This window comes from Hypanus sabinus, chromosome 5 (genome assembly GCF_030144855.1).
Source record: "Hypanus sabinus isolate sHypSab1 chromosome 5, sHypSab1.hap1, whole genome shotgun sequence".
Taxonomy (NCBI): Eukaryota; Metazoa; Chordata; class Chondrichthyes; order Myliobatiformes; family Dasyatidae; genus Hypanus; species Hypanus sabinus.
In genome coordinates this window covers 37129138-37153196 of record NC_082710.1, presented here as the reverse complement: position 1 = coordinate 37153196, position 24059 = coordinate 37129138, and the positions used below count along the sequence as shown (strand labels likewise).

Below are 24059 nucleotides of genomic sequence, written 5' to 3'. Positions count from 1 at the left end.
AGGGTATATTAGTGGGAGCAAGTTGGAATGAAGTTGAATCTGGAGCTGGAAAATGGAAAAGAAACATAATTTGGAATTATTTCAAATGATGGAGAGGAAGGGTGGGATACTTTGGAAAAAAGGAAGGAAGATTTTAAGGTATTGTTTAAATTCGACCCAGAATAACCACTCTCTGTCAATCCCATTGTTAACTACAGAGTTAAAATTGGCCATAGGGAATATAGATTGTGCTTCTGCTTCTACTTAAGAGGAGTGAAGGTGTTAATTGTTTGTAAGGATAGAAAGCAGCGTGAGAAGGCATTGCAATTGAAGATTTTACTTGGCAAAAATATAGTACCCATGTTGCCTAATGAAAATAGTGGTGTTAGGGGCGTTATAATGTGTGTTCCTGTGGATTTTTTAATAGAAGAGGTTAAATTTCATTTATTGGGAGGCAAAGTTAAGAAGATAAGGAGATTGCAAGTAGTCAGAAATGTGGAAAGGATAGATAGTTTATCTGTATTGATATATTTTGATGAAGTGAAACTCCCTGATAAAGTTAGTTTGGGGTATGTTAGTTATAATTTACAAGCTTATATTCCACCTTCACTTAGATGTTACAAATGTCAGAGGTTTGGGCATGTTGCAGCAGTATGTCATGGGAAACTAAGATGTAGTAAGTGTGGTGGGGAACATAAATACAAAGATTCTGAAGGCATAAAGTTTAATTGTAATTGTGGAGGAGAACGTAGTGCAGGTTATAGAGGATGTGAAGTGCTTAAGAAGGCAGCTGAAGTTCAATAGGTTAAAGCACAGTTAGGTGTGTCTCAGGCAGAAGCCACGCAAAAAGCTAAACCAAATGATAATGAAGTATTACCAGTCAAAGAACAGAATGTGAAGTCAGAGGCTATATGTTGGCATCATACTTCTCTTACTAAAGATACTTTACTAGTTGATAAAATGAAGTTGTGATGTTTCTTAACAGATGTGGTGAATTGTACTGCTCAGACATCTAGTCATACTGAAGAAATTAAAATTATTGTGAAAACTGCTGAAAAGTTGTAAATGAAGCTCTGATGTTTGGGGTATCTATATTTCAAATTTCTTGTGACGGTACATAATAGGCATAAGAATATTGCAGTGGAATGTGAGAAGCCTGATTTCTAATGGTCAAGACTTTAAGAAGCTTATTTCTGATTTTATTATATGTATTCAGGGAAACTGTTTGTTACCACAATTAAATTTTTCCTTGCAGGATTAAATTGTAATTCGGCATGATAGATTATTTGGTAGAGGGGATAGTGCTGCAAGCTTTATAAGGAAAGGGATAGGACAAAGAGTTGTGGATGTAAATGAAGTATATGAGACACTTGTAATAGAAATAATTGATTCAACAGGTAGGGGTATTAAAGTGGTAAATTTTATAACCCTTATGGAAAGTGATTTGTTGGAAAGTGCACAGAGCTCTAGCTCACTAAGGGTTGTATGGTGTGGGGATTTTAACACACATAGTTCACTGTGGGGTTGTTTGCAGAATGGTGGTAATGGATTGATTGTAGAAGAATATTTGGATATTTCATATCTTGTGTCTTAATGGTGAGAGGCATAAGATTTAATGTTCATAACCATTTTGAAACTGCTATAGACTTAACTTTAGTTTCAAACATTCTGGCTGGAGTGAGTGAATGGCATGTCATGGGAGATGAAGCATTGGGAAGTGATAATTTTCCTATATTTATAAGCTTGGGTGTGGATTTATATAGGGAACTAAAGGCTAGTTTTAGGAGGTGGAATTTTGGTATAGCAAATTGGGAGGTTTAAGGTTTTATGTGATGAACATCTGTCAGGGCTCGATGTTGAGGATGATGTGGATTTCTGCAATGGAAGGTTATGTCACATTATTCATCAAACTGTGATAGAAGTGATCCATATTAAAAAGAGCATTATTGGAGAAAGGCTGTACCATGGTGGACTGAGGAGTGTGCGGAGGCAATCAGAGAGAGAAATAAGGCACTTCGAAAAGTTAAGAAGTATCAGTCTCTGAGTGACCTTATTAAGTACAAAAGGGCACAGGCTGTGGTAAGGAAAGTGGTGAAGATTACAAAAAAGGTTTACCGGAGGTCATATTGTAATAGTATTGGAAGGGATATTAAACCTGGAGATGCTTGGAGAATGATTTAAAAAATGGGGGGGGGTACTCATAGGGCTAATAACATTACAGTATTGATTAAAGAAGGTAATATTATTGTTACTAAAACAGAGAAGATTGAGTTACTGGCTTGGTCATTTGCTGCAATTCATAATCAAGATAATTTAAGTGAAAAGGTTAAACCATGTAGGGATAAGGTTCTAAGTGAATACCCTGATGTGTTGGAAGCCAGCTGTAGCACTGATAGTATTAGTAATATAGAGTTTTCTTTGTGTGAACTTAAGAAAGCAATTTATCGTACAGATCAGACAGCTCCAGGAAAGGATAATACATGTTATTGTATGTTTAAACATATGGCTGACAACTTTCTTAAGATAATAATAAAATTTTTGAATCACATTTGGAATTTAGACCATCTTCCCCCATGGAAACTGGCAGTACTAGTGCCTATTCTAAAACCTGTGTTTAAAAAAAAGAGAAACCTCCCCTCCCCCACACCCCTGTCAGATCCTTCTGGTTACAGACCAAAATCATTTACATCCCATTTGTGTAAACTTATGGAACATATGGTAATAGAGCAGTTGAATTATGTTTTTGAAAAATAGAGGTGATACAGTGTTTTATCAGAGCGGATTTCAGAAGGGTAGAATGACATTGGATTCAGTTTTATGTATGGAAGATGATATTAAGAATGCACAAGTAAATAAAGAAGTTCTAATAGCAGTATTTTTTGATACAGAAAAAGTATGTGATATGCTATGGAGGGAGAGTCTTTTGATTAAATTATGAAAATTAGGAGTGAGAGGAAGGCTATATAATTTGAGTTTTTTATTTGGACAGTCTATGCAGTTAAGGGTGAGAAAGTTATATTTGGGCTTCTATGAGATAGAGAATGGGACTCCGCATGGCAGTATTTGTACCCCTTTATGGTTCAATATTATGATCAATGATATTTCCTCTGAGATAGGTACTGGGGAGGGTAAATCACTTTTTGCAGATGATGGATCTTTATGGATCAGAGGAAATAAATTCAATTTAACTGTAAAAGGGATGTAATTAGTAATTAATAAGGTTGAACAGTGGGAAAATAGATGGGGTTTTAAGCTTTCAGTAGCTAAAACACAAGTTATATGTTTTACAAAGAGGATCAATAGACATGTACTTGTATAGACATGAAATTCTATAGTCAAACTCTTGAAAAAATATCAGTAGTAAGATTTCTTGGCATGTGGCCGGATAATAAGCTGACATGGAAGCACCATATCGGTAAAATAATTGACAAATATAAAGGGGCATTAGATATCCTTGGGTGTCTATGTTGATGCTCTTGAGTTGCAACATGCTATGCTTAATTATTCCTTGTATCTTGTGGAAAACATCACTCTGGGGTGTGTAGGTTTTGTCAACATTCTGAAACAGTTGAACATATTCTTTTACAATGTGAAGCATATAAGGTTGAAAGAAAGCAAATGCAGGATGCACTATAGCTTTGGAGGTTGACAGTTTTCATTTTAAAAACTTCACTAAGTTATGGAAGTGACTTTAATTCACAATATTGTCTTTCATTATTTAAAATCTATAGGGCTTTTTCAGGTAATTTAGTTTTCATTTGATAAAGAACTTGTAGGGGTTTAATTTCCCATCTCTTTAAACCACACTCTCGTCATTGCTCCAGGCAGCAATGCACCTTTAAGTTGGACTGTCAACTGCCATTAAATCAGCATATGAAGAAGAAGAAAGTCCAACTGGTGGTGAGTCAGCAGCGAAAACTACACCATGAAGACAAAAGAACATTCCAAGCAACTCCACGAAAAGGTTATTGAAAAGCCCAAGTCAGGAGAAGGATACAAGAAAATATCCAAGTTGCTGAATATCCCTTGGGGTACAGTTAAGTCAATCATATCATCAAAAACGCACCATCCCTACCATGAAGCATGGTGGTGTCTACATCATGCTGTGGGTTGCTTCACTACAGCAGGCCCTGGAAAAGGTTGTGAAAGTTGAGGGTAAAATTAATGCAGCAAAAGACAGGGAAATCCTGGAGGAAAACCTGATGCAGTCCTCAAGAGAACTCCAACTTGGGAGAAGATTTGTTTTCTAGCAAGACAGTGACCCCAAGCATAAAGCCAAAGCTACACAGAAATGGCTTAAATGCAACAAGGTTAATGTCCTGGAGTGGCCGTGTCAGTGTCCAGACCTCAATCCAATTGAGAATTTGTGTCTGGACTTGAAAAGGGCTATTCACTCATGATCACCATCCAATATGACAGAGCTTGATTAGTTTTGTAAAGAATGGGGGAAAAATTGCAGTGTGCAGATGTGCAAAGCCGATAGAGACCTATCCACACAGCCTCAAAGCTGTAATTGCTGCCAAAGGTGAATCTGCTAAATACTGAATTGAAGGAGGTGAGTTATTATGCAATCAATTATTCTGAGTTTAATATCTGTAATAAACCTAGACCAATTTGTAGAAATTTGTGTTCACTTTGATATGAAAGATTTCTTTCTGTTTATCAGTTAAAAAAAAGCCAAATTAATTCACTGTAATTCAATGTTGTAAAACAATAAAACATGAAAACTTCCAAGGGGGTGAATACAGGTGCTTTTTAATAGTTGCAGTATTATAAGTCATTATAAATTGTATAAGTCATTGGTGAAGCAGTGCTTGAAGTATTGTGTATTATTTTGGTTGCTCTATTATTAGAAAAATTATTAAATTGAAAGGAATGCTGAAAAAATATATGAAGATATTGCCAGGATTAGAAGGCCTGAGTTATAGGGAGAGGTTGGCCAGCCTGGGTCTCTATTATTAGAAGCATAGGAGAATGAGCGGTGACCTTATATAAATGCTTAAAATTGTGAGAGGCATAGGTAAGATAGATGGTAACGGTCTTTTCCCCCAAGGTAAGGGAGTCCAGAAATAGAGGGCATATGTTTAGGGTGAGAAAGGAAGATTTAAAAGGGACCTCGGGCAATTTTTTTTCCAAAGCAAAGCATTCGGAGGACACTGATGATGTCTCCTCACATGGAGATGAAACATTTGCAAGTAAATTACCAACATCAGAGAACAATTCAACCCCATCATAAGCAATAATATTCTGTCAGCTTTCCTAATTAGTTATTGTTCTTGCTATTGGATTTTGCAAACTATACACAGGGCACATATGCAACCACATATACTTACTGACCTCTGTTAGCCACCCAGTTCTCTATCAATGCCTTTTGCACAGTGTTATCCACTGACATATTACTTCCTCAAAGAAACAGAGTTATAAAGTCACTCAGCATAGAAATGGGCCCTTTCAGCCGACTAGATCCATGCCAACCTTTTTACATACCTACGCATCATCCCATTTGCTTGCATTACAACTATATCCTTCTATGTTTTGCGTACTTAAGTGTCTGGTCTAAATGCCTCTTCAATTTGGTGATTGTATTTGGTTCCTCCAACTCATCTGGTAGCACATTTCAGATATCAGCCACACCTATATGTATTTAAAAAAAACCTTGCTCATCAGATCCCCTTTAAAAATCCTTCCTCTTACTTTATGCCTTTGCCTTGTTTTTGGTACCTGTACCATGGGGGAATGAGTTTTTGATATCTACCCTATCTCTGCCTCTTATAATTTTACAAACATCTATTAGGTCAGCCCTCAGTCAAAGCTCTGGGGAAAGGAACCTCAGCCTATCCAAACTTGCACCACAACTAATATCGTCTAATCCAGGTAACGTCTTGGTGTAACTCTGCACTTTTTCCAGTGTAACCATGTCATTCCTATGATATGATCAAAGCTACAATAAATTGGACAAACATGTTCATATGGTCAAGTTGACTTTGACCATTATAAATTTATGTTTTTTTTGGTTTTAGTTCCCCCAACTTTGTTGAATAAAAGCATTATATTTGTTCTTTTCCAATTTGATAGAACAACACCTAAATATAGTGAATTTTGGAACATTAAAGCCAATGCATCAACTATCTCACGAGCCAATATTTTTAAGACTGTAAGAGAAGTCCATCAGAACCAAGGACTTCTTAGTCTGTAGCTCTGACAGTTCAGTGCCACTAGTCTGGTGATTGTAATTTATCTTTGTTCCTCCTTTCCATTTCTTGACTCGTAGCTATTTCTTGGGTATTATTTATAAGTAACTATAGTGGGGCCTGATGCACAAAACTTGTTCAATTTATTTGCCATCTCATTGTTTTCCATTATTAAATTAAAAGACTCACTTTCAACAGAGCCTCTATTTACATCATTAATTGTTTTAGCATCTCTAGAAATCACTGTTTCAAAATCTTTGACTAACTTTATCCTTGTTCATCTTTTGGTTATTCATTGGTATTTGTTTTATATTCTGTCCAATCCTTTGATTTGATTCTTTCCACAATTATTTGTTTTTCATTACGTTTGACATTATTTGTATTTTTTTTTAGTTAACTGTAGATGGTGGATCCTCCCTATGGAAGGATCCTCATCCCCTCTTTCTTGTTGGAATCTATCTATCAAATATGAAAATTCACTTTAAATATGAGCCAGTGCATCTGAATTGATTAACCTCTTAGCATAATTTACCATTTTACTTAAACGAGCTCTCTTTATGTGCTCTCATAGTTGCAGCTATTTAAGTTTAAAAATTGGACTCTTGGACCTGTCTCCCTCCTCAAATTGAATGTAAAATCAGTTGTGTAGTACAAGTGTGTCTTCACAATGAAGTTATGAATTAATGCTTTCTTGTTGCACAATGCCATGTCATGGTTTGCCTTCGCACTGGTTAGCTACAGAATGTGCCGTTCTAAGAAGCTATCCTCAGAAAACATCTTACATGACTGTCATGACTATCATGATTATCACTGCAACATTCCACAATTTCCCATTATTTCTTTTTTTGTATTCTGTTGCACTAATCGGTTACTGCTGGGAAGTCAGTATATCATTTCTGTATGCAACCTTTTACACGTAACTATTTCTCATCTCTGCCTAAACTATTTCTACATCCTGGATTACTGAACTTGGGTCATCCTTCTCCGTTGTGTTAAGATGTTCATGATTTACCCATTATCTAAATACAGAGGCATAATATTCCCAGTTACATAATTGGTATCTTATTTATGAAAGTATTTGTCTAAAGAGAAAATAAATTTTGTGAAACTTAACTCATGTTTTTATATCCACTAGATGGCAGCAAATGAAGACGTTAATATTTTGGAGCAAGTAAGTTTGTTACCCCGAAAGAAAATACTGTTTTTCGTTCTGCCTATGTGTCTTGAATTACTTTGCAAACAAGACATCAGACTATTCATTTATCACAGGCAAAGCAAACTGCATTCTTAACTGCATAAAGGGAACTGAATTCTGCTGAGTTCCTCCATCATTTTGTGATGTGCTGCATTCAGAAAGCACTGCATGTCCTTACTTCCCCCTTAAAGTGATCTAAACATTTACTAAATATAAAATACAGAATACATGCGATTTTAAGGTTGTAAGTAAACAAAAACACTTTAATTCAACTAATATGGCCATACTCTTTAACCTGTAAGTAACAAAACCACCTGGAAGTAAGTCCACACAACTTTATTAAATAAATTATATTTCAAGTTGAATACATCTAGGATCTGAAAATGCAATGCACGATTCAAGTTTAATGTTACCAGTTTCAACACACAGATGAGTTTATAGGATGCTACTTGGGTCTAAGATTATCTTGTAGTTTCAAGCATCTATTTACTGTAATGTATACAATAATTATTAAACATCTCCAAAATTAACTAATAAAAAAATTACATGAAGGGGGAATAGATCTATTTGTCAGAATATTGCAGGATAGAATTTAAAATGACATTTTGTTAATATAATGCTTGGATATAAGCACTTCTTTGAAATGTCATGCCTGCAGTTTTATTATCTTTAAATTAAATTGATTAATTTCTTCAAAATAGTACAGGTTCATTTCAAAAACTAAGCAGGTATGATTTGATAAATGATACTAAAATGTGAAGCAGAGTATGAACTGGGCGGACATGGTTTTAAATACATAAAGGCATGACAATTACAGTTTACAATGGAGTGGATTGCTTTGCATGCAATAATAGTATATACTAAATCAAAGAAATAGTACTTAGAGCCAATAGAATAACAGTTTGCTGTTCAGGGATGAATTACACACAAACTATGAAAGTAAAACTGAAGCACATGATTGTTGCCATTGGAACAAGGTGTGTACTATATTTTACTCAGATATGCATTATTGCATCAGAATAATCAATTAGCCATTACAATTTATGTAATAGCTCTGATTCAGAATCAGGTTTAATATCACTGGCATATGTTATGAAATTTGTTCACTTAGTAGTGGCAGTACCATGCAATACATGATGATATTAAAAAAATATATAAATAAATAAATAGTTAAATTAAAAATCATGCAAAGAGAGAAAAAAAAATTTAAAAGTGAGGTAGTCTTCATGGTTTTCATAATCTTCGGGAATTGGGCGATGAAGGAGAAGTAGTTTTACCTGAATCACTGAGTGTGTGCTTTCAGGTTTCTGTACCTCGTTCCTGATGATAACAATGAGAAGAGGGTATGTTCTGGTTGATGGGGGTTCTTAATAATGGACGTCGCCTTTCTGAGGCACTGCTCCTTGAAGATGTCTTGGATGCTACAGAGGCTAGTACCCAAGATGTTACTGACCAATTTTACAATTTTTTGGAGCTTCTGTTAATCCTGTGCAATAGCACCGCCTCCCCCCACCCCCATACCAGACATTGATGCAGCCTATCTGAATGCTCTGCATGGTAAATCTAGAAGTTTTCGAGTACATTAGGTGACAAACCAAATTTCCTAATGAAACATAGCTGCTGTCTTGTCTTCTTTATAGCTGCATCGATATGTTGGAACCAGGTTAGATCCTCAGAGATCTGGACAACCAGGAATCTGAAATTGCTCACTCTCTCCACTTCTGATCCCTCTGAGGATTAGTTTGTATTCCCTCATCTTACCTTTCCTGAAGTCCACAATCAGCTCTTTGGTCAGAGAGTCAAAGTTCAAAGTAAATTTGTTATCCAAGTACATAGACGTATGTCACTATATACAACCCTAAGACTCATTAAAGAATCAATGAAAAACCACAACAATATAGACAAAAGACGAACTGTACAAACACAAAGAAAAAAACCCAAATATAATAATAATAAATTAGAGAGATAGCAATATATGTCAAGAACATGAGATGAAGAATTTTTGAATGTGAGTCAATAGGTTCTGGTTCAAGAGTCTGATGGTTGAGGGGTAATAGCTGTTCCAATTGGATAACAACCTCCCTCCTCTAACCGGCACCAGCTCTAACCACTCTCCTCTTCTGTGAGCAAATTTCTCTGTGCTCTCTTTGTGAGATATCATGGTACGTTGAGGTAACAAAAGTTCTGTGAATTTGCACCACACGAGTAGAATGATAAATCCTGTAATAAATTTAATTTCTTGTAAACTATTCAATATTAGAAACTGTGCACTGCATCTCCTCCCATCCACGTCCTGGCAACCTAAAAAAAGGTAAGCTCAGATATTCTTTTTTTGGTATTTTGTAGTAGAATTGATTTGTACATATGTTACTTATTAGCAGTAAAAAAGGTTTGTTTTTCTTTTCACTGTGATTTTTGACAAAACCATTTAAGATAGAGAAGTAAAACTGGAGAATCACCTGACTACACTCATGGGATTTAAACTACTTGCTGAGGAGAGTGCCCATAGAAAAAAGAAAGAAGCATACTTTGCTTTTATGCAGCTTGGTCTGCATGACTCTCTTGACAAATATAAATGTTTAAGACTGGACTTCAGGAGGGCAAAAAAGGAGTATAAAATGGACTTGACCGACAAGGTTAAAGATAATGCTTGGAAGTTCTTCAGTTGTATTAATAGTAAAAGGGTGACTAGGAGAAACTAGATCCTCTTAAAGACCATCAAAATACCTATGTGTGGAGCTGCAGGAGGTGATTGAGATTTTTAATGTCTCTTGGTGGTTACTAACAAGAATATCATGGGTGCCAAAGAAATGAGGCTAATAAGTAATAAGGTCTTGGATCATTGCATATTATGAGGAAGGAGCTATTTGCAGCCTTGAAGTGGGAAATCACTTAATTTTATATAATATTACACAGAAATTGAATTACATTGCTCTGGGAGCAACCTTTAGTAAATAGTCAGTGGTAGATCCTAGAATATTAGTACATGTTTAGGACTATACTGGAAAGATAAATTGATAAAGTAAAATATAAAGATAAAATATACTGGAAAGATATACTATACAAGATAAACCTGTAAACCTACCAAACTTCCTATGGGACATACAACCTACAGGCCAAAGGATGGTTACTCCCCCCCCCCCCCCGCCACCCTATGACTTCAGATCAACCACTGACTCCTAATCACTCTTGTCCTGTCTTTAGATCCTTACCCTGCTTTTCGGTTCTTGATCACATCCTGAACCACCTCAATTCAAAGTCTAATCTATCTGTACGTCATTCCTTGGAATGCTAATGTCTAATCTTCACATTTTCCTCCAGCTCTTGGCTCATCATTCCTAATCTGGGATTCCGATCATTCAAGTGGACCTAGTGCTCCCGCACACACTGTTGATAGGCTTTCCAGAAAATCTATGTTTAATAGTAGCAGTGCTGTTGTCTCTAAAACTGATAGCATTTTAATCCAATCACAGAATTCTTGCTGTTGTTTGTAATTGAAATAACCTTGCTGTTACTCATGTCCAAGTTCTTCAGTACACAAGCATACAAGGGCAATTAGTGTGGTATTCGCCTTACTTGCATATATAAATTATGCTATCTGTCATTGTAATCAAGACACTGCAGTGATTGCAACAGATGCAAGATGCATCTTGTAACATGCAAGTTGGGAACATGTTAAGTTTTTATTTGGTAGGATAGTTGGAACGATCCTATCTCCCTAAAAAGATTCTCTAGTTTGCTCTCCTCTTCCACCTCCACGGATTTGCTGATGATAACAACTGCCCTCGGGTTGCTGAGGGTGTGCTGCCTAAAGAGGCCGGTAAAAGCTGACATTGAGTTTGCTTGTGCAATATCTCTCCTCCAGAATGGTCCAGACAACGGCCATGTTGTAGTCAATGGTCTTCTCTATCATATCATATAGTATCAATGTAATATTCATTGTATAAACATTGTCCACTTACACTCAAAGGCCACTTTATTAGGTAAGTATCATTAATGTAAGTACCTAACTGGTCAGATATGTGGCGGCAACTCAGTGCATAAAAGCGTGCAGACATAGTCAAGAGGTTTGGTTCCTCTTCGGACCAAATACCAGAATGGAGAAGAAATATGATCTAAATAATGTTGACTGTGGAATGTTTGTTGGTGCCTGACAGGGTGGTTTAAGAATCTCAGGAAATGATGACCTCCTGGGATTCTCACAACAACAGTCTCGAGAGTTTTCAGAGAATGGTGTGAAAAGCAAAAAATATCCAGTGAGCGGCAGTGCTGTGGGCGAAGCCATCTTATTATTGAGAGGAGAATGGCCAGACTGGTTCAGGAAAGTGACAGTAACTCAAATAACCATGCATTACAACAGTGCTATGCAGAACAGCATCACTGAACATATTGTATCTTGAAGTGGATAGACTACAGCAGCAAAAGACCACTCCAGGTTCCACTCCTGTACCGAATAAAGTGGTCACTGAGTGTTTATACAGAGGTTTGCAGCAGTACAAAATTGACACTGAGAAAGGGGAATCTGTTCCAGTTGCATAATATCTTTTTAGCTTTCAAGTGGTGCACACAGCATCCTCCACCATTGGGAGGGAAGCCTGCAATCCTTTTGAGGCCATGTGCCTGTTCTACCTGTTGAAAGAAAATGTTTTAGCACACTTGGAATGGAGTTCATCAATTACCTCACATGTAAAGCAGTCATGTTGATGATATCTCCAGCTCGGCCTAGGCTGAATTTGGCATCTATAAATTAATGGCCAAGGTAATCTTGGCAAGCAACAGCAAGTGAGTCATGTTATGCTTCGAATTGAAGCTGAAGTTGCAGCATGTGGCCTATTTCAAGCAGGATATCGTTATTGTATTATTGGAGGCCTAAAGCACTGAGCCTCTACAAAAATTGTGTCAGTAATTGCTTCAGTGTGTATCGCTTCAGATATAACTCCTCCTGTTATTCCTCCGTATTCTATATTGTTTTTCCACTATTCCAATGTTATGCAGCAGTCCATCTACTGCATCTTTGGGAGAAATTTTTATTATAGAATCCTTGTGGTGAGACAAATTCCTCGATAGGAAAAAGGTAAGCTTTGAAGTATTGCTTTTGATGTTTGTGGTCATTGAAGCCAATGCATGTTCTATATTCTAAAGGGTTTTCATTATATGACAATCCAACGAATCAATATTCCAGTTGCTTGTTTGTTTGTCCATTTATTGATCTATTTGGCTACTTATTTATTTATCTATCCATTTATTTAAATATACAACATGGAATAGGGCTTCAAGCCACATAGCTCCCAACTCTGAATAATAACTGCTACGCTGCTGTGGCATTCTTTGTTACTGTTGTGTCCTGACCCGAAATTAAATGAAAGAAAAGAGTGGTTCCAATTTTGATGAAGTAACTACTTCCCTTCCACACTCCTCTTCAAAAGTTCATTAGCCCATCACTCCTACTGGGGCATTAACTGCCAACAGCAGCTTACCAGGATCCCCTCTTCTGGGCCGGTCTTTCAAGTTGTCTTCCAGGAAAAGATCCTTCCTCTCTCTCATATGGTCATATGGGGCCTTTGGAACTTCTGTTGGCTCTACGTCCAATGCTCCTTCTTTCAGGTCTTGGGATCATCCATTGTGGAGTTTACAAAAGCTCTGCTTTATTAAAAGTAAAGTATTCCAATCGAGGGCTGCCACTTATTGATTCAAAATTACACAAAAAATTATACAATTGATTTGAACAATCTTTTGTAATTGCCTAAGTCTATATATTATTTACAATGAATAAGATAATATTAATTTAGTACTTAAGACAAATATTTATCCTGATTCCTAGTTGGTCTCTGTTATGAGGCGAGCATTTAAAAAATGGAGAATGTTACACTGTACAGATAGTTTTTTCCACAACATTTCACTTCGTTGAAAGCAAGCAGAAGTTTTGCATGAACACGAAGAAAAGTACCTGGACAACCCTAAGGCATAAGACACATCTTCCACAATTTAAAATCGAAGTTTCACACTTAGCTAAAAGCAAATGAGAATCTTGGCCCTCATATTTTCTCAATCAGGCATTGGGAAATTAACAAGCATGTTCACTATTTACACGTAGAAACAAACTGGAGGAACTCAGCAGGTCGGGCAGCATCCGTGGAAACGAGCAGTCAACGTTTCGGGCCGAGACCCTTCGTCAGGACTGAAGAAGGAGGAGGCAGGGAACCTATAAAGGAGATGGGGGGAGGGTGGGAAGGAGAAGGCTGGTAGGTGCCAGCTGAAAAACCAATCAGAAGAAAGATCAAGGGGTGGGGGAGGGGAAACAGGGAGGGGATAGGCAGGAAAGGTGAAGAAGGAATGTGAGGGGAAAGCATTATGAGTAGTAGAAGAAGGCAGAATCATGAGAGGCAATAGGCAGCTGGAAGAGGAGGCAGAGTGGAAGTGGGATGGGGGAAGGGAGAGGGAGGGAATTACCAGAAGTTGGAGAAGTCGATGTTCATACCAAGGGGCTGGAGACTACCCAGACAGTATATAAGGTGTTGCTCCTTCAACCTGAGTTTGGCCTCATCATGGCAGTAGAGGAGGCCATGTATGGACATATCAGAATGGGAATGTGAAACAGAGTTGAAGTGGGTGGCAACCGGGAGATCCTGTCTGTTGGAGGTGCTCGACGAAGCGGTCCCCCAATCTGCGTTGGGTCTCGCCGATGTAGAGAAGGCCGCACCAGATGACCCCAACAGACTTACAAGTGAAGTGTTGCCTCACCTGGAAGGACTGTTTGGGGGCCTGAATTGTGGTAAGAGGGGAGGTGTAGGGACAGGTGTAGCACTTACGCTTGCAGGGATAGTTACACTTTTTATTTGTCTGAAAATGACAATGTTAGGAATGTTTTTGCATAATGACAATAATACTGGACATGTTTGTTCTTTTCTATTTCTTGATTAGTGAAATTTCACTAGAGGAAATGCTCTAACATTTTCAAAAATATGTTAATTTATAGTATTTCAAGAAAATATTAAAATTTGTTCACTACAGTGGCTATAGTCTGGTATTATTGAGACCACTGTAGAAAACACTGAAGGGGAAGTACACAAAATGTTGAAAATATTCAAAAAAACACAATAAGATATATTAAAGTTGTTACAGATAATGTATTTGTTTCTAATGAAATGTAATTTAAAAAAAATAATGTAACACCTTGTCAGAAAATTACCTGACTTCTCATTGGTAACTTCTCATTCTCATTTTTTAACTGTTTGTAAAATGAAATGCAAAAATGTAAACTTTAAAACAAATATCATAGAAGTCTGGAAACTCCTTTTCCAAATAGAGAACTGAAGGTAAAGGTCAAGGTAAGAGCTTGTTATAGCCTGTGGCTTCTGTCAAAATGACTTAATGTCTGGTGCCTTGTTGGCTGTTAAAGAAGGGGACAAGCCACTCGTACTATCATAATGCCTGGTGTTCATTCATTTTCCAAAGGCATTTCATAATAACATTCAGTGAAGGGGAGAACTGTGAACCATTCAATAAAGAATGAATGTCAAGTAGTGTCAAGATCCCTTTCTTCACAAAATTGATATATAGTAGCACAAGGAGATTTTCTCCTTTCAGCTGCATTCACCTTAGTTTGCCTTCCATTTTCAGAGAAGGATATATTACACCAGGTACTGCTTAAGGCATTTTAAATGATTTTGTATTTGTTTCCAATGACTAGTGCTTACCTAAGCTTCTAATAGGTGAAGAGAGAAACTCTCATTAGCCTGACAAGTAAATATATTCTTGGTGAGGTGTGTCACCAAAGAATAAAAATTTAAAGACAGGAATAATTAAAATTGACCAATCATCTTTACATACTTTGTATTAAGACTGTCAAAAGATAGATCTTCTCTCATGATCCCAGTTGCACTGTCTTTCTAAAGTTTATAACCATATTTTACCTTTGTGGTGTTCAATTACTTCCGATACATTGATTGTTAGCTTAAGTTAGGAACAAGTATTAGAATTTAATTGTTATTTGGAATCTAACTTGTTTTATATTACAATTCTTTCAATTATTTGGGGGAGCAAATGTGATCCACAACATTTCTTATTTGTTTTAATTATCCATGTGTTTCCGATGTGTAGTTTGGGATCACAATCTTCATGATTTTAGGGAAGTGACCAGTAAGTTGATAGAGAATTAAGGATAACAGGTTCAGATTCTTTTAGAACTCTAAATGTTCTTACATGGTGTGTATGGTTTCTCTTAGCATTTTATGCTGACTTCAGAATTTTAAGTTTTGTATTTATATTGAACTATGCTGTGTGGTTCATTTAGTTGAAATATGGTGTGGTGATGTCTTAAATAGTAGAAGCTTCAAATAGGGCCATGCAATTGTTGTTGAATGTTTCAGGGATTGTGGCAGTATGACAAGATTCAATATTGATTTAGTGTTTATAACAAATTATATTGTATTGCATTATATTATGCTGGAAGGGAAGAGTTATTGGCACTGAAATTAATAACTTGGTCTTTAGTTATTTGAGGAAAATATTTCTTTTTACTGAAGCAACACACACAAAATGCTGGTGGAACACAGCAGGCCAGGCAGCATCTATAGGGAGAAGCACTGTCAACAGTAAGTCCTGACAAAGGGTCTCGGCCCGAAATGTCTACAGTGCTTCTCCCTATAGATGTTGCCCGACCTGCTGTGTTCCACCAGCATTTTGTGTGTGTTGCTTGAATTTCCAGCATCTACAGATTTCCTTGTGTTTGCTTTTTACTGAAGTATTATTTTGCCCATTACAAAATTACTAATCTTTTTTTCTCCTGCTCCAAAGAAGACATTGGTTATTGACAAACTTTATTAGTGGCAGGCTTGTCTAGATTAGAGAGATGAGTTGGCAATCGATAACTAGGAAGAATTTCATTAGCCAGAGTGTGGTGAATCTGTGACTTTCATTTCCAAGGATGATTGTTCAGGGCAAGTCATTGGGTATATTTAAAATGGAAGTTGGTAGGTTGTTGGTTACAGGGAAAAGAACGTTGAATGGAGTTGAGAGTGATAATATCTAGCCAGGATGGAATAGCAGAGTAGACTCGATAGGCCAAATGGTCTAATTCTGCTCCTATGGCTTTTAGCCTTATCTACAGTATGTCATCAGACCCATAATACTGTTCCTCAGATCAATAAGGTTCAAAGTGGGGTAAATGATTTTCTTTTTATTGTCTTGATTTAAAGACTTGAATTAATCTCCAAGATCACTAAATATTCCAATAAGAGACAACTTACTGTGAATCAAAATCAGGTCCACCCCTCCTACAAATGACCAGGTGCTGTGTCTCACCGTGACCGATGTGAGAAGAACCCTGTGCATGGTCAACCCACTGAAGGCTACTGGACCAGACAACATCCCTGGTAGAATGCTCAGAGGATGTGCAGACCAGCTAGCAGATGTTCTCACTGACATCTTCAACATCTTCTTGAGCAGCACCACCATTCCAATGTGCTTCAAGGCTGCCACCATCGTCCCCGTGCCAAAGAAGTCTTCAGTGTCCTGCCTAAATGACTACCATCCCGTTGCACTTACTCCACCATCATGAAGTATTTCGAGAGGTTCGTCATGAGGCATATCAAGACCCTGCTGCCTCCCTCACTGGACCCCCTGCAGTTTGTGTACCATCCCAACCGCTCAAAAGATGACGCCATTGCCAGCACCCTTCACCTGGCCCTAACCCACCTGGACAAAGAAGACACATACATTCGGATGCTGTTCATAGACTTTAGTTCAGCGTTCTACACAATCATCCCTCAGAAACTGATTGGAAAGCTGAGCCTACTGGGCCTGAACACCTTCCTTTGCCTCTAGATTTCCTGACTGGGAGACCTCAGTCAGTCCAGGTCGGGAGCAGCATCTCCAACACCATCACACTGAGCACAGGGTCCCCCAGGGCTGTGTGCTCAGTCCACTGCTGTTCACTCTGCTGACCCACAACTGTGCTGCAACACACAGCTCGAACCGTATCATCAAGTTCACCGATGACACGACCGTGGTGGGTCTCATCAGTAAGAACAACGAGTCAGCTTACAGAGAGGAGGTGCAGCGGCTCATGGACTGGTGCAGATCTAACAACCTGTCTCTTAATGTGAACAAAACAAAAGAGATGGTTGTTGACTTCAGGAGGGCACGGAGCGACCACTCCCCGCTGAACATCGACGGCTCCTTGGTAGAGATTGTTAAGAGCACCAAATTTCTTGGTGTTCACCTGGTGGAGAATCTCACTTGGTCCCTCAACACCAGCTCCATAGCAAAGAAAGCACAGCAGCGTCTCTACTTTCTGAAAAGGCTGAGGAAAGTCCATCTCCCAACCCCCATTCTCATCACAGGGGTTGAATTGAGAGCATCCTGAGCAGCTACATCACTGCCTGGTTCGGAAATTGCACCATCTCAGATCACGAGACCCTGCAGTGGACAGTGAGGTCAGCTGAGAAGATCATCAGGGTCTCTCTTCCCACCATCACGGGCATTTACACTACACACTAATTCCGTAAGGGAAACAGCATTATGAAGGACCCCATGCACCCCTCATACAATCTCTTCTCCCTCCTGCCATCTGGGAAAAGGCTCCGAAGCATTCGGGCTCTCATGACCAGACTATATAACAGTTTCTTCTCCCAAGCTATCAGACTCCTCAATACCCAGAGCCTGGACTGACACCTTGCCCTAGTAATGCCTGTGGCTGTTTTTGTGCACTTTATGCAGTCCTGTGTAGGTCTGTAGTCTAGTGTAGCTTTCTCCGTGTTGTTTTTTTACGTAGTTCAGTCTAGTTTTTGTACTGTGTCATGTAACACCATGGTCCTGAAAACATTGTCTCATTTTTACTATGTACTGTACCAGCAGTTATGGTCAAAATGACAATAAAAGTGACTTGACTTGAGGTTTAATATCACTGACACATGTGAAATGTGTTGCTTTGTGGCAGCAGTACAATGCAATATATTTTTTAAAACATTGAAACTCCAAAAAGAAACATAAATAAGTAGTGTGATGCACCATCAATAACTCACTCTGAGATGTAAAGGCGAGATATCGGCTTTTATTGACTGGAAGAAAGAACAAGCAGTGAGTGACCACCATACTACATCCTGGAGACTGAGAGGCCAGGCTCAGGCCTTGATCGCCTTTATACAGGGGTCTGTGGGAGGAGCCACAGGAGCAGTCAGCAGGGGGCGTGTCCAGACAGGTATATGTAGTTCACCACATAGTGCAAAAAGAGAATGGAAATAGTGAGATTGTGCTCATGGGCTGCTTCATTGTCCATTGCAAAATCTAATGGCAAAGCAGAATTTCCATCATTGTCATCAATTTTGAGTGTGGGGCTTCAGGCTGCTGTACCACCTCTTTGATGGCAGTACTAAGAGAGAGCATGGCCTCAGTGATTTTCTCCATTCCACCACAGAGAAAATCAATATATAGGTAATCAATGTTGTGAAAAAGAACACACTCTTCAAATGCATTTTAATTGTATTTCCTATGATTTCAATGAATGGACTAGTATTGCTTGATTATGTTATGGTTAGTTTAATTTCCTTTATATTTACATTACTTACTGCTAAGCTTTTCAGGATATTAAAATTACTGTTGCATCAAGTTCTGTAATTCATTAGTTTTTAAACCACATTCCTCTAGGACCTTGATAGTTAACTGAGAATTTTATTTTTATTGGAACATTTTGGACTTGCTTAGTTTTAAAGGACATTACATGAAGTTCATTTAATAACAATGTTTTAAAATACACAACTCTATGTACATGTAAACTCTTGTCATTGTCCAGATGTGGAGTAGAGAGCATCCTAACATGCAGCATCACTGCATGATACGGAAAATGCACTGTGGCAGACAGGAAGGGTGTACATGATAGGACACCAGACTCAAAAAAAACAGTTGCTATCCCTAAGCAGTAAGGCTGATCAACACCTCCACCCACTAACCCAAACCTCCCACTACCATTTTCTGTCAGTCACCTTATGATTGGACAATCCTGTGTCTAGCATCATTTTATGGATATACAATCAAGCTATCTTATGTATTATTCTTCAAAGGTTCATTTAATATCAATGTATACAGTATACAAACTGAAATTTGTACACTTCGTAGACATCCATGAAAGGAAACACCCCACAGAATGAATGATAGAACCATTGAAGCCCTGCCCCCATCCCTTCTGTTTATTCATACCTGAATGTTGATCAGTCTGACAGGTTAAAAGGTTGAGGAGGATTCAAGGTGGTACGGGCCAGTTCAGATCACTGCTCCACTGCATTTACTCGGCTCTGCAATGAACTGTGGGATTCTCTTGCGGACTTCAGAATGCTATTTGCTTGTGGTTACTGTTTGCATGATTTTTTATTGCATGTTTGGTGTTCAATGGTCTTTTTTATGGGTTATTTTATGTTTTAAGGGTTCTGTTTTTTTATGGGAATGATGTGGTTTTTATTTTCTGCACAACAGCCTTTTGTACATATGCATATTACGTGTGTGTGCATGTATATATTGATATGTATATGGTCACTGAGGCTGTTTTAAAGAGTAGCATATAAAAAAAATTAGGAAAAAGTCAAGAGTAGATGCTTTGAGAGAAAAAATTGTGGGATGGAAAGATGAGTAACAGGCAATTCTCTGACTATCTCTGAGTAAGTAAGAATAGAGTCAGGAGTTCAATCCTATCTAGTTAAATTGCAGCAGGGAGTTTACTGTCTCAGAATACCATACATGATTTTCAAATCCCATCCACCGGCAACATAACCTCCCCTCCCATCAGGTAGAAGACACAAAAGCCTGAAAGTGCGTACCTCCAGACTCAAGGATAGCCTCTGTCCTACAGTTATAAGATTATTGAATGGTCTTCTAGTATGATAAGATGGACTTTTCATTCATAATCTCTCATTATTGCCTTGCACCATGTCTGCCTGCTCCACACTTACTCTGTGACTGCAATCATCAATCTGAATTCTGTTATTGTTTAATCTTGTATTACCTCGATGCACTGATGCAATGAATAGATCCGTAAAGGTTGCCACGGAAAACCGTTTCAGTTAACTTTGGTACATATGACAATAATAAACAATTCCAATTCCAAATATGTTCACTGATTATTCATTACATTTGGTTATGGGATGTTGCGATATGCAAAATTACTGTTATCTATTAATCACGTAGGTAAGTGCAGAAAGTAATTTATTACATTCAAGTGCTTTTCAGTGTTTTGTTGAAGGATGTGTTAAGGTACTATATAAGGTCTCTTATTCTTTCTTCTACTTGTTATTGAATATCACCAGGACACTTCACGAACTGTCAATCAATTCTAGCATTCAACTGTTTTTGCTCAACAAACAACATAAATCTGATCCAAAACTAATGATAATATTTTGTTGAATTAAAAAGTAATTTCTTTAAAAACAGCATGAGCTTATCATTGTAAATGATCACAAAATTTCATCTCGCAGTCTACGGGTTCATAGATCTGGGAGTAACTATGCCACAGTTTTATTTATCTGTCATTTATCCCGTGAGGTGATATGACAGAAACACATGAGACCTAGAACTTCTAGTTTATAATTGGAAGCAAAATAATTAAAGTGTATATTATGAAGACCGTGTGTAGCATTTAGTCCACTTACATGTATATGCACATCACACTTACATTTTCCAGATCTTTCTATTGTGGAAATATCAGCTTCCCATTTCTTTTAATGCATTGTGTTTACATAGGAGAAATTGCAATAACATGAGAAGTACATTAGATTAGTTCCTACACTTGAATACATTTTTGAGTAGTATAGAATGTGATAAAAAACATAGAAATGATTTGAAGTCAAAAAGAGGACAGGTAAAAGTGGAAGGCTTTTGATCCCAAAAGTTGTTTGAAACCCATTGAGCATGAACTCCACTACTGCCTAATCCAGACACAATAATGAACAAGAGAGAAATGGTCCCAAAGGGCTCTCCTCTGGGTATGTTGTGAAGTAGGTTTGTTATCTCCAGATCTTCTGCTATGAACTAGATGTAACACTTTCATTAAAAATTTAAAAAGACTGCACTATCTGTAGAATAATATAATTAATGTGAATAAATAAGGAGAATATCCTGCTATCATTAACAATATCTTTTAATGTTCAATGAATATAATGTGCCAATTCTTCTAATTTTACCTTGTAAAAAATTGCACAAAAGGTGTGAGCCAATCAGGTATGGTCACTGATTTTCCATACCCAATATTATGAAGGTATCTTCCCCTTATGTACACCTGCACTGTTGCCTTAATTACAGTGGGACCTCTGATGTTAGCTTGAAGATAATGGATCTGCCTGCAGCTATAAAAGTCAATATTCATTTGAAACATGTCTGGACCTCTCTTTTATGTGATAAATGATTACATCTTTATTACAAGGTGGACTTTGGGAATGTGTGGTTGACCCATTGTGACCATTAGTGATGTCCAAACATACCAGTCTTAGAAGGCAAACAAATCAGAATTTACTTATAAATTATAATTGGATTTGAGAGTATCACATTGATGAAATAACCTGTGCAGTGGAAGTTTGTTGAATCAAAATTTTGCATCTAAATATTATTATTTATTTGATATCTTTAGTTTTTAAACAAAATTCTCAAATTAACAAACATATCTGACTGAAGTAGATTGTATTTTATTTTTTGAAGATTAAAATAAAGTACCATTCTCCACCACTAGATGATGCTACATACACTGCAATTTCGAAGTCTTTAAAAAAGTTTACTGGCAGTGTGTCATGCTAACTTAAATTGCCACAAGAATCTTTCTCCAGTTTCTCTGTGTTATGAGGGTTAAGTGCCTTTGTAAAGTTCTGCTGATCCTGGAAAGTTACCCCTACCTTGTTATTGACCCCGGCCTGCGGTTTGGACGAGGAATCTGCTGCGTATGTCTGGTGAGGAGCACTATTCTATCAAATTTGTGCTGAAATTTGGAAGTTGAAAGAATGAATATTGCTAATCAGCTCCCATCATATAAGTCCCTCCATCAATAGCCAGAGACCCAGTATTGAATAGAAACTCCTATGAACCAACCACATAAATATTGTCACTATAAGAACTGGTTAGAATCTGGATAACCACGGCAATGCACAGATCTGGGGAAAGAACAGTGCAACTCCAATAACATCCAGGACAAGGCTGCTTGTATGACTGATACTCCATTCAGCACATGAAACATTCATTCCCTTTGCCATTAGAACACTGTAGTTGTATGTCTTGTCTCCACAAAATGCATTATAATTGGTCACCTCTGCAAGTCCCTGACTACTGCCATCAAGGACAATAGCTCCAAACTCAAGAAATCACTCTACATCACCTTCTCAAGGACAATTAAGGATAAATGGTTGACTTACTAATGACACCCAAAGCTAAAACTTTATTTATAGTGGAAGAGCATGAAACATTTTTTAACAAACTACTCAGAGAAAAAAATATAGGATTCTCCTACTTTCATGCTGCGATCCTGGGAAAAATTCACAATAGATGGGCTGAAAGACAATTATCAGTCAGAAAAATAAAATCCTCCAATCAACCATGTGGCTGTTAAGAGTGGCTCTTTTTTCAATTTCTGATTTCATATGACCTCACAGGTGACTGCCAGGGTGAAAGAGACCTTCATTGATTTCACCTCGCCAAAACTTTGAGCTCTTTCCACCGCTTGTTTCTGCTTCTGATAGCTTACTTTTTTGAGGAAGCAGTTATACATAACACCAAACGTATCGTAATAGATGTTTGGGCAAGGAACTCTCAAACGTGTTAGGGAAAATAGAATATAATTAAGAAAAGTGGCTAAGACGTTCTTTTGGCCAAGCATTGTTTTGGTGGCCTTACTTTAACATTACTCATGGAGATTAAAACAGACAGAAAAGCTAAAATATATTTGCTGCCAATATATCCACTGAGCTCATTTATCTGCTATGTTGAAACAGCCCTGGTTTTCACTGATGTTCTGTGCATTCAGTCTGTACCTATTGCTTTACAAAATCCTTTAGAGGATTGTTAATAATTCCTCATTGTAATAACTACTGTTTTTGGGAGATGGGGGAATATCAATATAACTGTATTGTAGTTTTTTTTAACTAAAAGTCTTTATTGTGAACAGACAGGTCCAGTTTGTGATGAATTCAAGGGATATGTGAACACTTCAAGACTGGCATTGCCAGACAAGTGTCGGCCTTCCTTACATCAATTCAAAAGAAAATAAAGAGAATTCCAACCTGGATAGTATATTATTTGAAAATTATGTGTTGACTTACAGAATGGAAGGAATATTAATTAAAAACTGTTTTTAGTAAATGTATTGATTATTGATTGGGGAGCGGAGGAATAGATAGATAGATACTTTATTCATCCCCAAGGGGAAATTCAACATTTTTCCAGTGTCCCATACACTTATTGTAGCAAAACTAATTACATAAGTATTTAACTCAATATAAATATGATATGCATCTAAAATCACCCTCCCAAAAAGCATTAATAAATAGCTTTTAAAAAGTTCTTAAATAGTTTACTAAAGTGCATTGAGTGGTAACTTAAGCTCAGTCCTAACCCCGGCACTTAAACATGTCTTGCCCCTGGTGGTTGAATTGTAGAGCCGAATGGCATTGGGGAGTAATGATCTCTTCATCCTGTCTGAGGAGCATTGCATTGACAGCAACCTGCCG

General features: G+C 37.5%; 1 long non-coding RNA gene across 1 annotated transcript in view; it reads left to right on the top strand.

Moving 5' to 3' along the window:
- LOC132393674 (uncharacterized) overlaps nt 1-23848 on the top strand; it is a 38051-nt gene extending 14203 nt beyond the window's left edge. The window contains exons 2-4 of the long non-coding RNA XR_009512029.1: nt 7306-7341; nt 9626-9676; nt 23498-23848. This is a non-coding gene — a long non-coding RNA (uncharacterized LOC132393674). The remainder of the gene's footprint in view (nt 1-7305; nt 7342-9625; nt 9677-23497) is intronic.
- The last annotated feature ends 211 nt before the right edge of the window (nt 23849-24059 follow it).